The 14,517-nt window shown below is 34.6% G+C and overlaps 1 protein-coding gene across 2 annotated transcripts in view; it reads left to right on the forward strand.

The window, feature by feature from the left end:
* Positions 1 to 2,000: 2,000 nt before the first annotated feature.
* Positions 2,001 to 14,517, forward strand: part of LOC117330567 — a 74,329-nt gene continuing 61,812 nt past the window's right edge. The window contains exon 1 of one of the 2 annotated variants that reach the window (XM_033888976.1): positions 2,001 to 2,438. The gene's annotated coding sequence lies outside the window, so the exon portion shown is untranslated. The remainder of the gene's footprint in view (positions 2,439 to 14,517) is intronic. The other variant, XM_033888978.1, reaches the window with a different exon arrangement.

Genomic DNA, 14,517 nt, shown 5'->3' on the forward strand with positions numbered 1-14,517 from the left:
AGTTAGTGGCTGTGTTTGGCCAAGATAGTCGATAAATTGTGTAACCTTTGACGTAACAGGTGGAAAGCCTTGGTTCACATCTTACCACGTAAACTACACGAAACGCTGAATCAGAGTAATCACATTTCGTCACGTCATAGTTGTCAGAAAACAAGGTCATATATGCACGTGCGTTAAATAGAGGTCTTGTAATATGTTTTGGTCAGCCTCTGGTACATGTCGCTTTAATAGCACGTGGAGACGATTTCGGTAAGATATATTGACTTATGTGACCAGTTTTGTTTGCTTTGCATTGGTTAATAAATCAGAAATTAATTTTGAAATATACCAAAGTAGTACATTTAGTAACTGCCTGATATCTCCCACTTTTTGATATTATGACATCCGCTTAAACTAGCATCTTTGGGGTCTCTTTGAGAAATGGAATATATTAATAACCTCTTCCAGAGATATGTCCACATAAACATTTGAGAAACATGACACATGCTATTATCATTTCCTCCATTAACATGGATAATTCCAATGTGTATCATAATAAACATTTACGTAGTATATGAGATGCTCTTCCCTGGCATGTTAGAACACGCCAGTGATAACTGCCATTTTCTCCTACAATGGACAGTTGTCATTGTAGTAATCCTTTCTTATATTGGGCTTCGGGCATGAGGGCTACCATAATTCTGTATGCTGCCACGCCAACATTGACGTGAGAAGGTATAGGGATCACGTGCCCGACCACGTGGGTTTTCTCCGGGTACTCCGGTTTCCTCCCACAGTAAGACCCCTCACGCGCTTCCATTTGGGCAAACAAGAGTGATTAATAAAAGTTGATATAATATGTTTCGCAATTTTTTGTATAATAAATAATCTTTTTTTAACATTGACGCTATATCATGATGTCATTTTTCGGAATACATAGAAAATGTTAACATTTTCATTTGGAAAATTTTATATTTAAACATTCTTCAAGAACATGTTTTAAAAAAAAACAGTTAAGCTCTATACGATGATGCGAATCTATGCAGAATAATATACTAGAATGGACGTAGCCATGAGCCTAAACACCAAATAGGCTATATCAAATTTATAGAAAATTTGGCTTTTCATAATTAGAATTGCTTCTTCTGCCTAGACACCAATAACGCAGTAATTCGCAAAGACCCATTTGTAAGGACCCAGTGTTACGACGTTACGTGGACGTCTACCGTTAGTTAGGTATTGCCTTTTGGCCCATATCATATGTCTGATATATAACACGTAATGTTACTTCTATTACACGGGGACTGCTCATTTCGTTTAATGTTTTATAAATGAAATATACAACAGGTATTGCATAATGGGAAAAACCGCTAAATGACCAATTAAACCAGCCGAACAGAAGTCAATCCTTTTACTACTCATTGTGTATTGGTGAACTGGCGTGTTGCCAAATCCAACTTCCCGAGGTGTTTTCTAATGCTATTTCTCCTTACATACAATCAACTGGTAAATAGCTCAGCTCACGAGAACTTAGAGTAGGTCAGGATATTCTGACCAATTACGTATATCGTGAAAATGCCGTGTTAATTAAGCCAGTCTTTAAGAGGTCAGAGGTCGGGAGCCCTTATAGTACAAAGGCATTGAATATCAATGGCACGGTAGATTCATCTGTCCGACGGGTGAAAGAAAAATCATTCCTATTTATAAATGATAGTAAAGGTAGACCAAGTATCTATATAATCAATGCTTTAATACCCTAAATGTGCGCTGAGAATTATTCCTTGGAAAGTTGTATAGTAGAAACCATTACTAAGATTACCGGGAACGCTTACAGACATTTAAAACGGGGACAAAAATCCCAAAGTACGTCACAACCTGTACGAGTATACAGGTGGAAGACAGGTAGATTTCTAATCATGGTCGTACCTACCAGGTACGTATATATACATATGTAAACAACATTTTTCTCTCCCCCTATTGAAAACAAAACAAACTCCAACCAATATATACTTCCAAAATCAATACTAAGGGCTGCCCAATCCGCGCCAGCGATACCATTACACAGACTTTGCCGAGGAATATCTAGCAATCCTAGCTACATCTGTAGGTGGTTTAACAAGGTGAAAATGTTCACCAAGACGTTGATATTGATATATGTATATATACGTAAATGTTGTCTATACTGTACTTAGACGGCGAAATTTTTCACTTAGCATATCATTTGAATAACAACGGACTATTGAGAGTACCACGTGCTTTCATTGTCGTGTATTGATGTGGTACATGCAGTGTCAATAATGCAGTAGATGAGAGCGTAAAGCTACAGGTTATATTATGACCTAGACGATATCGCGGATCTTATCGTTCAATGATTACTACCTACGTTTAATGGAAAGCTATTTGAATGTGTTGTGTCATGAAACATCAACTATGACCAGAGGTGATTCGTTCCACAATAGGTAAGTTTTTATATTTCATTAAATTTGTACAAGCTCGTACTAGACAGGTCGATTTGTATAGATTTATCAGATCGAATAACAGTGACATGTTTTGATATATTTTACTTCATGTTTAATTCTGAATTATCATCAACATATCTTCCTTGATATGTCATACCAAATACAGCTTCCTTGTTTTTATAACGATTGTACTGTTTGTGTTTGGGACCGCTTGACTAGTTCTCTGAGAGTTTTTTTTTACCAATGCTGTCAGCCTTGTATTGAGATAAAACGTCAATACTAGGTTTTACTCTGGGGAATTGCTGATGAGTATGGTACCACACAATCTGTTTTAGTTAGCCATATACATACACACAATATACTCTGTCGTGTAGCTTAGTTCACAGAATGAGCAACCTCGACATGAATGACTTGGGTTTGCTTATATTGATAGAGGTGGTGCTAGTCAAGCTCTTTCATGGCCCCTCATAATTCTGCAAGCAATTCCAGAAAACCTTATTTCTAAAAAAAAAAAAAAAAAAAATATTCAAAAGAGTTTGTGTAATGTTAAGATAAGCTCTGATATTTGATCCCCGACGTGTTACCTAGTAGTAAATACATGTACGTATGTTGCTAGGTCTAAATGCCTATAAATACTGGCACTTAACCGAAAATACTAAATTCACAAAATCAATGGATATGTTTACAATTCTTCAATTTTTGTTGAGGCTTTAGGGCCATTTGTATATTCCAAACTCCCCTACTGGATTTCTAAATGTTTGGGTCCAAACAAATCACTGACGAGCTCTGGAGGACAAAGCAGAGTATCATGCAATTCTGGAGAGAGTGTCCATTACTAAAACATAAGTTCAAAGTATTATGAACCTGCGTCCTTTTCGTAATCCTTATAACACTTGTTCTATCACTAAACTCATACTTCTATGTTATTGATTGGTGTTACATGTATTATCCTGATATGATGGCGTTTTTAAAGTCTAAATTTGGACCTGATACTTGACAATGGAACTTAATTACCTTGCTGGTAAAAGACATACTCACTGTCTCTTAAGAGATAGGTAAAAGTCAGAATATTCCTGAATATGGCGTGAGGAACCGTAGCCTTCGGGTTTTATAGTACAACTTTAGTTATGAATATATAATGATACATCTACAAACTTAGATCAAACACTCTGATAATCTTGGGATAATTTAATTCTTTTGACTTCATAATTCAAAATAAAATTCCTTAAATGTCGATCAAAGAAAATCAATTCAAGCCATTGCTGAACTACAAAGTCAAAAAAAAACGACACACATTTTAAAAGTGCACAGTTGAATTCTTTACAGCAAAAGAACACCTGCAGTAATTTATCAGTACCTTCATGGCATGTAAGCAATTCTAAATGGCTGTTTGATTCGACCTAACCAAGAAAATGCTTAGGTAACCGTTAATATGACAATATACATTGAATTTGTATACGATGTATACAGAATTAAGGTATTAAGATAAGATATGAAGAGTTGTTATGAAATAGTCCCCCCCCCCCCCCCCCCCCCCCCCCTCCTTTTTTTTTTATTTCTTTTTTTTTTAAGCAGTGCCGAGTCTCGCTTTTCCAATCAATGTACATAATCCGGGAATTTAGATGTTATTTCCGGATATTTCGACAGCCAGTTACTGTTTCAGACGTTATGCGTACAAATTTGTATATATAATTGCTCTAGTAACCCATCCTTTTTGACCGGAACTAATGAAACATTATTGTCTTGGTCATCAAGGTCCATTGAAATATCACTGATTCAATTCTTTATACTTGGACAATAAATTTAGAACAATACATTATTCAATTAAATCTTTTTGAACCTATAATGATCATAATAATTGTTTAGTTTCTTTTGTTTTAAAAGAAGCTAATATTGTTTGTGTACATTCACAGACTTCTTTGTTATCATATCAACCAAGAGTCCAAATATGCAAAGAAAACACTGTCTAACATAACGATTAGTATTTGGTATTGTCCATACGCATAAAGGATATTTATTTGACTTTATATTCAACCGTTGTGTTATATTTTTATTCTTACAACATTATGTAAGTGCGTCACGACTCTCATTTTTTTTTAAATATTTAATAAAAGAATAACCATCCATGTTTTGAGCACAGGCGGTTCCTTTTTTAACGTCTCGTTGGTTTGTTGACATACGCTGTAAGCGTGTCTATTTACTTAATGACCCCGGGATATTTGAAGGCAACTCAGTGCGCATTCAGAAACAAACTAAAACTTCAATTCATTAGCACTCTGATGACTCGTAACGCTATGAACTCTATGAATATTTCCATAATATATAGGGAAGACATCTCGAGAGATTTACGGATGAGACGTCAAATTGAATTAGCAAGAGCTCTTTCTAACTGTTGTATCGCGTCTAGTCACTTTCAAAGGACTACAGCGACTTTGCAATATTCAAAACGTGCATGAAAATGATTTTTAAGCTTATAAAAGACCCTTATTGGTGTTATTTTCGCCTGAGAAGTTTTTGAACTAAAAATTAACGAATTTAAATTTGGTATTAAAGGTACATCAATGCCCACTAAAGATGACAGCTTAGATTTTTTTTTTTATTCTTAACTTCCCAGTCAATCTACTGATTATTAAATTTACCTGATTAAAGCTTATTGCAATATGATAACTTCGAAATTTAAATTAATCAAAGGCAGGGGATGTTTTCAAAAGAAGGGTTGTTGATAACGGAGGAAGTGATGTCAAACATGTCCGGTATGACGATTATTACGTCATAGCAATAGTTACTAATGAATTAGTTAGAGATGCGTATCAATTATGAAATTCCAAAAGGTTAATTAAATCAAGATTAAAAGAAACATTTCCTGTCCTGATGACGTTCTAAGTTAATAGATTCGATTGATGATGGAGGGCATGTTGACAAAATCTACCAAAGTATGGCGACCGCAAACTTGATTAAGGCTTTACCAACCTGCATGTTTTGATATCTGATACTGTGCTGTAAAATGAATAATCATTTTATTTGATTATAGTCTGGATAGATACTACTACTTATTAGCTACCGAGCATGCGCACAGGTTGAATAATAAAGTGCAATTAGTCTTTTCCTATTTATATTTCTTATATTTAAATTTTTCGTCTGACAATAATGAATGATACATGGGAAGTGTTTGCTTCGGAACATTGACTCATCTTCAAAGGAACCATTTGAAACTATTTCCATTTCGGATGGGGTTTATTGGTCTTGCATAGAAGTTTATATTTATAGCAGGAACCTTGCAAAGATCTGTCATTTTTATAAATCTGTTATCAAAAGATAATAAATTGATGCCCGTATATATTTTGTGTATAATTTGAGAAGTTTCGGTGAGCGATCCAAACGTCTCAGAAGTGTTATTAGAATGTACACAGACACTGGGTGGATACACTTTGACGATTTGATGGTGAAGTAATTTTCTGTTTCCAATAAATAGGAAACATGACATTTGCAGTTTTTCTGTTGAAGGAGTTGTAGTACATCACGGATACAAATATCATTTAATTGTGGTAAAGATTTATGTTTACGCATGATTTATTAATGAAATAAACGTAATTTTTGTAGTTATCGTTATTGAGAAACAACAGCTGTAATTCGGTGAGATGGAAAGATCGGTTTTGACTCCTAGTGTTGTACGACTCCTACAATCTCGACTTTACGCTTGTTTAACGCATATTAGGTATGTACAATTGTAATGGAAGCTGTATTACGGCAATCGTAAACATGCCACTCGCGCGCAGTCCATATAAGGTAATGTGCCTGTCACTTCAGAAATCATGCTATATATGTAAACGCCACAGTGCTTAACGCCTGATATATATACACAGGGAATCCTAATTGACCGTAAGTTTACTAAATAATGCCATATTTTGTTTAATACAAACTAGGCTGTCATATCTACAATCACACGTTTTGTTATAAAATTTTATACACTCAATTACTCGTTTATTCGCTCGGAAAATATATTTGTACAAAAGTTTTGTTACAATGGAATCAATTTGGATAAATTATATTAAAGCAAACGTCCCTTTATTGATAAGCTGAATGGCGGAATCGAATGTTTAGTCATGTCAATACCTAATTAGTCTACCAGCTGAATTAGGTATGTATCTTCTGTAAGATCGCACGATTTAAAGTTTGAGTAACTTAATATGGATTTTGTGTTTGAGGTTGGCGCCATCGCAATGAATTTAAATACATTTAATCACTGAAATGCTTCCAGGTGACATAGACAGACTATGTATATATGCCGTAACAATAAAGTTACATAATAATCAGGTTTAATTGTAGTCTATATTGTCCTCGATTACTTTGAAGGTTAATTCTGAACCTGAGATTAAATTTGGTATTGAAATTGTATCAACAGCGAAATTTCCAAAAAAAAAAAAAAAAAATGAATAATAAAGAATATTGATATGATATAACAATGTGTCTGAAATATTCCACAGAGGGAATATATTTGAGAGTGAGAGTTGATCATTACTATATGGTATATATGGTTATGTGGCAGAATTTTATACCAAAAGAGCTGCGCTGTTCTATACCTGGTAATATTGGCGGCGATTACATTTCGTTATATTCTCAATCACTAAATATAGTGCGAAAATAAATACTACGCTAATATTGGCATTTTGAAGTATAATCTCTGTATTTATGGATATCGCATGTCTTTATATGTATTTACATTGCATCAATTTTGATGTTACATAGATTATAGAAATACAATATCAGCGAAATATTTTCGGCTTGGACTTAATGAAGTAAATAGGTCAACACCGTGGTATTGGAGTTGGAGACTATATACTCCGACCTACAGTTCCAAACAACTGGCCATACGTTTATCAGGTATAATATTTAGTTAGAGACCATATACTCTGACCTTCAGATCCAAACAACTGACCATATGTTTGTCTGGCATAATATTTATCGAATATGAAATTTGAAATAGGTGACCAGACACAGTAAACATGCCGACTGGGGATCAAGTGTTTGTTTAACCACTGTGGTCACCTATGGACAACGGAATGTCAATACCAGCCACTGCCTGGTATAGTAGGGACCTTTCTTAATTAAACAGTGGGACAAGATCAATATAGACGGTATACATATAGTCATTGGATGGTAATTAATGTAAAAACCATACAAAGATGTTCAGCAACTCGATATACAATATGTATTTCGTGTTAATCTGCGAACACTCACGTAGCAATACATTGTATATATATTATACAGCTCTATTGATTGAACGTGCGGTTTACATCCAACACTTTATATAGCGGCGGAAGTATTATGTACTCATTCATTTCAGAACTACGCTATTTTGTCTATATATACAAAGCTACATTTCTCATATATAATGCTTATATATGTGTGTGTTTACACCGAGACATTTTAGCAAACCCATGACTGCCGTTTGTAGCATCTATATAATGATTGATTCGGACGTTAGGAGGAAATAACAATGTCACGTGTTCGTGAATAAATCATGTATTCAAATTGTTTTTATTATTCGAGAAATATACGGTAGCTAATTAGAAAACTAATTTTCCATGGTTCTTCTTTTGAGAACATGCCATTTCCGGGACCCAGATTTACATGACACATACTATCGATAAAATCGGAGATATTTAGCGTAAGGCCGCCTGATCTACTGCTGCTGTACATTTTTCAAGGTGGCTGTGTAGTGTTCCTTTTCTCCTCGTTTTATCGGTTTCGAGACAGAATTACGATTTTGTTTGCAGTTCTGTATTTTTCGTTTGTTTAAGTCAACTCGACAAATACTAATCAGGATATTAGCAGTTTAATTACTGGTACTAGTTACACGTTGTCTGGTCTACCATTCTACATACAAAGTCAGATATTGTTGTCGGTTGATGGTTTGAGAATACTTGATGACAAGATTTCCCTTTTTATGTGCCTTTTATTGCGACATTTGTTGTGTGAATTACTCTGAAGTAGGTGAGATATAAATTAATCATTCTTAACACTAAAATACATCGCTGATTATTCGGTTGGATTTTATTGTCTATTCTCAGGGGATCCAGCAGAGGGTTAACGAGTGGCGTGTTCGAAAGATTAGTTTGTCATTGTCCACATTGGCTCTATCTAACTCTCAATTTGTTTAGAAACATGCTATGCGTGTCTTTTGAAAAATCCTTTAAGATTACAGGTGGTATACGCTGCTGGTGGACTTCCGTCCTCGAGGTTTATCGTAACCTGCTTGTTAAGCTCTATTTCATTTGAAAAAGACACGGTTCAGGATATACACATGTATTTAAGATTTGAAATCCATTATTGTAAATTATGAAATTTATTGAATTACGAGTGTTTGCACCTCCCCATCCAGAGTTTTGCCTTTCTGTCTGTCTGTTTAGGGTTTTTAGTCAGCATCACTGACGAGTCTAAGAAGGACAGTGCCTTTTGTACAATCCTTTTGGTCGTCAGTTTTATGCATGGAACTTGTTGGTAACAAAACAATCCCCCCCAAAAACAAAAAAACAAAAGACACAAAGAAACTCTTCCTGAAGTTCGTACGGTCGACTATACATTTAAATCCAATGTTGAAAATTATGAACTTTATTGAATTACGGGCCTATTGTACCTCCACATCCAGATTCTGAAATTTCTGTTTACCTATTTTAAGCTTTTCGGTCGTCCTAGTATCAGCATTTTAGGCCATTAGAAAAACTGATGAATCTTGGATTGACAAAACAGCTGTATAGGTGTAGTTTAAATGTCACTTTTCAGACTGTTGTCAAACAAAGCCAATATTGATTATGAGTGTATGAACTACTCGATCAGATGTGCTATAGATTGTGTGGTGATGCGAGTAAACAAAGTCTACAATATTGGTTTATCCAAAGAATGTTCTTCCGTGAAATCGTGTGTCCATAGTACTCCACTTTTGACTAATACAGTGAATACGCCATGTTTAGTATATCGGATCGATCAAACCACACGAATACCCGTTTATCTATTGTCTAGGAGAACCGCCATATTGAACAACACTGACTTTACATTATAAAGACACATGCATACATTCTGTAGAGACCAACCAACCAATTGTTTTCCCATAGACCTTAGTGTTAACGTTTTGGATTATTTCATTCAAATTCTTGAATTGAATATGACGATTATGGTTTATAACAAAAGTTTAGGGTCTGATATAACACCTTATCAAAAAAAAAAGTTGGGTCCTTCAGCTCAAATTTTCTCCAGTGTAGCCATTTTGAAAATAGGTGAATTTCGCAGTAAAAATTCTCAAAAATCTTAAATGTTTACCTGTTTACTATTATTACGTGAACTTTTGGGAAAAAAAACAATCGGACTTAAGAAATTTATATCAACATTTCTTATTGATAGTTACCTATCAGGCTACATATCTATTTTCTCACTTCATAACATACTGGCCAATCAGTGGCTGCCAGACATTTTATCCTTGGCTCAACGTTCTATACACAGGGGCTGTTTCAAAAATATATTTTTTCAATTGGTTGGTTGTTCCCTGTAGGGAAGAAATTGTGTCGTTTAGAAACTTACCATGCAAATAGATATTCTAAGGGTTATATAAATTGGACCGAACTACCCATGATGCATCATCCAATATGGTAGCGACTCGTTAAAAAACTTCACCTTTGTCTGTCACATAAATCTATCTAATTAAGAAGATTTGTTTTTCTGAAAATACGCAATCAAATGTTGTAAACCACTATGTATCGCAAAAGATATTTTTGTATGATTGATGTATTTGCTTGTTTTTTGTTTGTTTGCTTGCTTTTGTTTTATTTATCGATATATATTTGGTTGATAGCATGTCATTTTTTTTGTTTTTGTTTCGTTTTTACAAAATAACAACAAAAGTAATACTGGAAAGGTCAATTGATAATAGTTTTAAGGTTTAAAAATGTTTCGCTAGGGATGAAGTTTTCCTTTCCCCATTTGTTATGAAAGTTGATGATGACTAGGGTAAAATGTCGGTATGTAACAATGGTGTATACATTAGCCTGTATATTGATATAACTATCCTATTACTGATATCCACTATTTTATAAAGTATCACTAAGATAAAGATTATATAATTCATGGCAGGCAGATGAATAGGGTATTACTCTGGTGTAGACCGAGATTTGTATAGCCTGACCAGTAGATGAACCCAGAAAGCCAAGCAAATGCTATCTAGTTATTCAGAAATAAATTAATGAAACACATTCTAGCAGATACATTGTCACAGACAATTCTGGCTTATCATTTACCACCACTACAAACAAGCCCAAATCAGGGGTTCAATATGGACTAGGTGAGAGGCCAATGTATTATCTTACTTATAACAATACACTTTATATGTGCATTACATATAAAGCCCCTACAGCTATGCCTTTGTAATAGACTTTGTAGATTACACACAGACAGCAAGATAGGATTATGTTAAATAATTTGGAAAATGTCTTAGATAAATCTTTTAACGGTCAGTTTCATGCATTATATTTTCGTGGGTGATTTACAGAATGTCATCTGGCTGTCCAGATTTGTATTCCCATGCATGAGCAGGCTGGATTGAAATCGACTGTTTGCTAGTGTAGTTAATCAGTCTGCAGTAATGAACCTAAATGTCGATGGAAACAAATCTATAAAGACGATGATGTGGGGATGGTGTAAGGTAATAAGTGTCCATATATGTTTGTTTGCTCAATCAGCACGTGCTGCACAGGAATATAAGCATATACCTTACGCCTTATTTGGATTATAACAATCCGGGGGGACCTTTGGTGGTGAGTACAACATAATACGTTTATCATAAAATATATTACATCGGAATAAAATTAGTGTTAAAATTATGTATGTTTAATGTAGATTGAATTGTTGGCAATCAGTTATTCTGAGATTTTGTTAAAATATGTTTGTGGAACTCTAAACAATAATTGGTTTTACAATTCAACAGTTTTGGCTATTTCTTATTGGTATGGTTTGAAGGAATACCAATTGTATTGGTATGGTTTGAAGGAATACCAATTGTATTGGTATGGTTTGAAGGAATACCAATTGTATTGGTATGGTTTGAAGGAATACCAATTGTATTGGTATGGTTTGAAGGAATACCAATTGTATTGGTATGGTTTGAAGGAATACCAATTGTATTGGTATGGTTTGAAGGAATACCAATTGTATTGGTATGGTTTGAAGGAATACCAATTGTATTGGTATGGTTTGAAGGAATACCAATTGTATTGGTATGGTTTGAAGGAATACCTAGTGTATTGGTATGGTTTGAAGGAATACCTAGTGTTTTGGTATGGTTTGAAGGAATACCTAGTGTATTGGTATGGTTTGAAGGAATACCTAGTGTATTGGTATGGTTTGAAGGAATACCTAGTGTATTGGTATGGTTTGAAGGAATACCTAGTGTATTGCAAAAAGGAGGGGGACGATACCTTTGATCTTTGAGTCAGAAGTTTTAAGAATCATCTAAATATCATTTAGCAATAGCAATAGCAGTCATCGGTCTTCATATAAGCGTGTCCGCTTCTTGACCACCTGTTTTATGTTATTCTCCAGAAATTGGTTTCTTGATGAAAGTGGTTGCGTTGTATTTTTCTTGTTAAAATTTCTATTTTTTTTTATATAAAATTCAACATTAATACTCAATCTACCGATAATGTCATTTTGATTCAAGTTGTTTGATGGTTGACGGACATTCTAGTGAGTATATAAATCGTTGTTGTTGTATTGAATTGTGTTATTGATGTTTTTAACTTTAAAACACGGTTAATACCATGTATTACCAACGGTCCTATATAGATTTGAATTTCGGTGAATTTGTGGATTTTAATTATCAAATATTTTATAGCTTAAAGCCGTGATTTTTGCATTCTGTGAATATATTGCATTTCATTTGAAAAGTATTAGAACTGTTTAAGCAGTATTTATTATGGTTACTAGAGAAATAATAAGATATAGATACGATTATCCTTTCAAAAATTAAAGAGGGTAAAATGTAAATTTTCATCTAACATGTACCTATCTTATAAAATGGGTCTTCATAGGAATCAAACAATCAATGCTCAATCAATAAATCAATTAATCAATCAATCAATAATCAAGCAAGCCGTAATTCATGGCGTTCGTGTTTTAAAAATTAGATTGAACTGGCCGCCGATCGACAACTCTCGACCAGGTATTGTGAATTCAATGTATCCGCCCGCTAATGAGTGTATGGAAGCCCGTAGGTGTTTAGTTTAAAGTAAGCCATACGAACAACGTTCGATCAATGAGCGGCATTAATATCACTGTTGAACTGTCACAGGAGTACATGTGATTTTCCCCTTAAAATAAATGTTTTATTAATATGATATAAGGTCGATGTAAACTGATAACATGGGCTTCCTGAATTTAATACCTTAATTAGAAATTTAAATTTAACCTTTATTACAATAACAATGGAATATATTTCCTTGTCATATGTAATGCGACTGATGGTGGAAGCAGTAACGTGTTTATACAGTTAAAGTGAAATGATGTCCATTAAAAGCTTTCATACCTGCTCCTTATCACCTGCTCCAAATTCTATTTGGTCAGAAATCAGGTTCTTGTATGCATGACCGAGGTCAACCAGTGTGGACAATATTCTCCTTAATTGTTATCGATGAGTATAAAATATTCCATCTCGATTAAGAGCGTTCCCACAATGTAATATTGACCTACCTTTGTGTAAATGTGAGTGCCTACCTAGTCCTTCGTTCTAAAGACTCACATGGGTACACGCAGCTTTCCTATTCATACTGGTATTTAACTCGTTTCTATTTACTTGATCTCTTGAGCTTGTTGACATCTTTAATCATTTGGTTTAGCTGATACACAGATGTAGGAATATAATTTTATATAATAAGTATCTCCTAATACAACCGATAAGGTCTCCCTTAGAAAGCTAAAGCCAGGACGAATAGATGACAGCTTTAAGAACCAACACTTTTAGTTATTTATAATCTGGTTCGAATCCCACTTCGCTGTCAGCTGTGAAGACATGGCATAGAGATTATATATACGAGTACCAATCTATTTACCCAGATACTTTGATAGTGTAGCAATTTTAGCATTTGTAGGTCAAGAGTTTGTTTGAAAGAAAACGGAGTGCATAGATATCCACAAGTGTCTTTTTGTCATTTTGAATAGCTTTCCAAAATCCATGATTTTGCACTGTTACGATATCATTGCGACTTGAAATTAATGATAAGAGAACTGTTAAGTGTTTCTGGACATAAAAAGATATTAAGATTTTGTTGGAAAATGCAATGTGTATAATCTCATAAAAGTCCTGTATTATCAACATTTCACTAAAATGTATTCGTCACATTATATTTGCAATATTAATAATCGACCTTCTGTTGCCTAGAATTAATTGTATAAAGGCTGAACAGCGGTTTTAATTGCCAACAAATAATCATATATAACAACATATTCGACATCTCCTAATTACTCACTGAAACACGATAGATGGCCAAAAGAATCGCATGTCATCTTCCGCTCGCCTCTCCCTCCCCCTCTCCCGCTCGCTCTCCCGCTCGCCTCTCCCGCCCCCTCTCCCGCCCCCTCTTCCGCTTGCCTCTCCCGCCCCCTCTCCAAAAGGCACAAAATACAACCTTTTCATGACCTATCGACGATTAGGAAACCACCTGTCTTAACAGACCATGCAAACCCTGTATAAAGAAGCCACCTTCTATACGAGACCTCTGACACACACTCCCTATCGGTGGCCTCTCATACAATTACTTTGGTTACTTGTGATCTACCATTGAAAACGTATTGTAAAAAGGCAACCAGATCAAGTGTTCCGGAAAGGTTGACTATTTCATTGACGATACACACCATGTAAATTCAGGTCAATGACTAATATAACGTTCTTAAACTAAGAACAGGGGCAGTGAGAAAGAAACCCCCGGACATATCAACACGTCTAACTTCATAGTACAAGAAAAATAATGTAAGTTCATGAGATCGTGATGTTTTCAATAAAACGTTAATAAAGTCTTCAAACTATGCCTCTGAAAAT

Source organism: Pecten maximus, chromosome 7, assembly GCF_902652985.1.
Source record: "Pecten maximus chromosome 7, xPecMax1.1, whole genome shotgun sequence".
Taxonomy (NCBI): domain Eukaryota; kingdom Metazoa; phylum Mollusca; class Bivalvia; order Pectinida; family Pectinidae; genus Pecten; species Pecten maximus.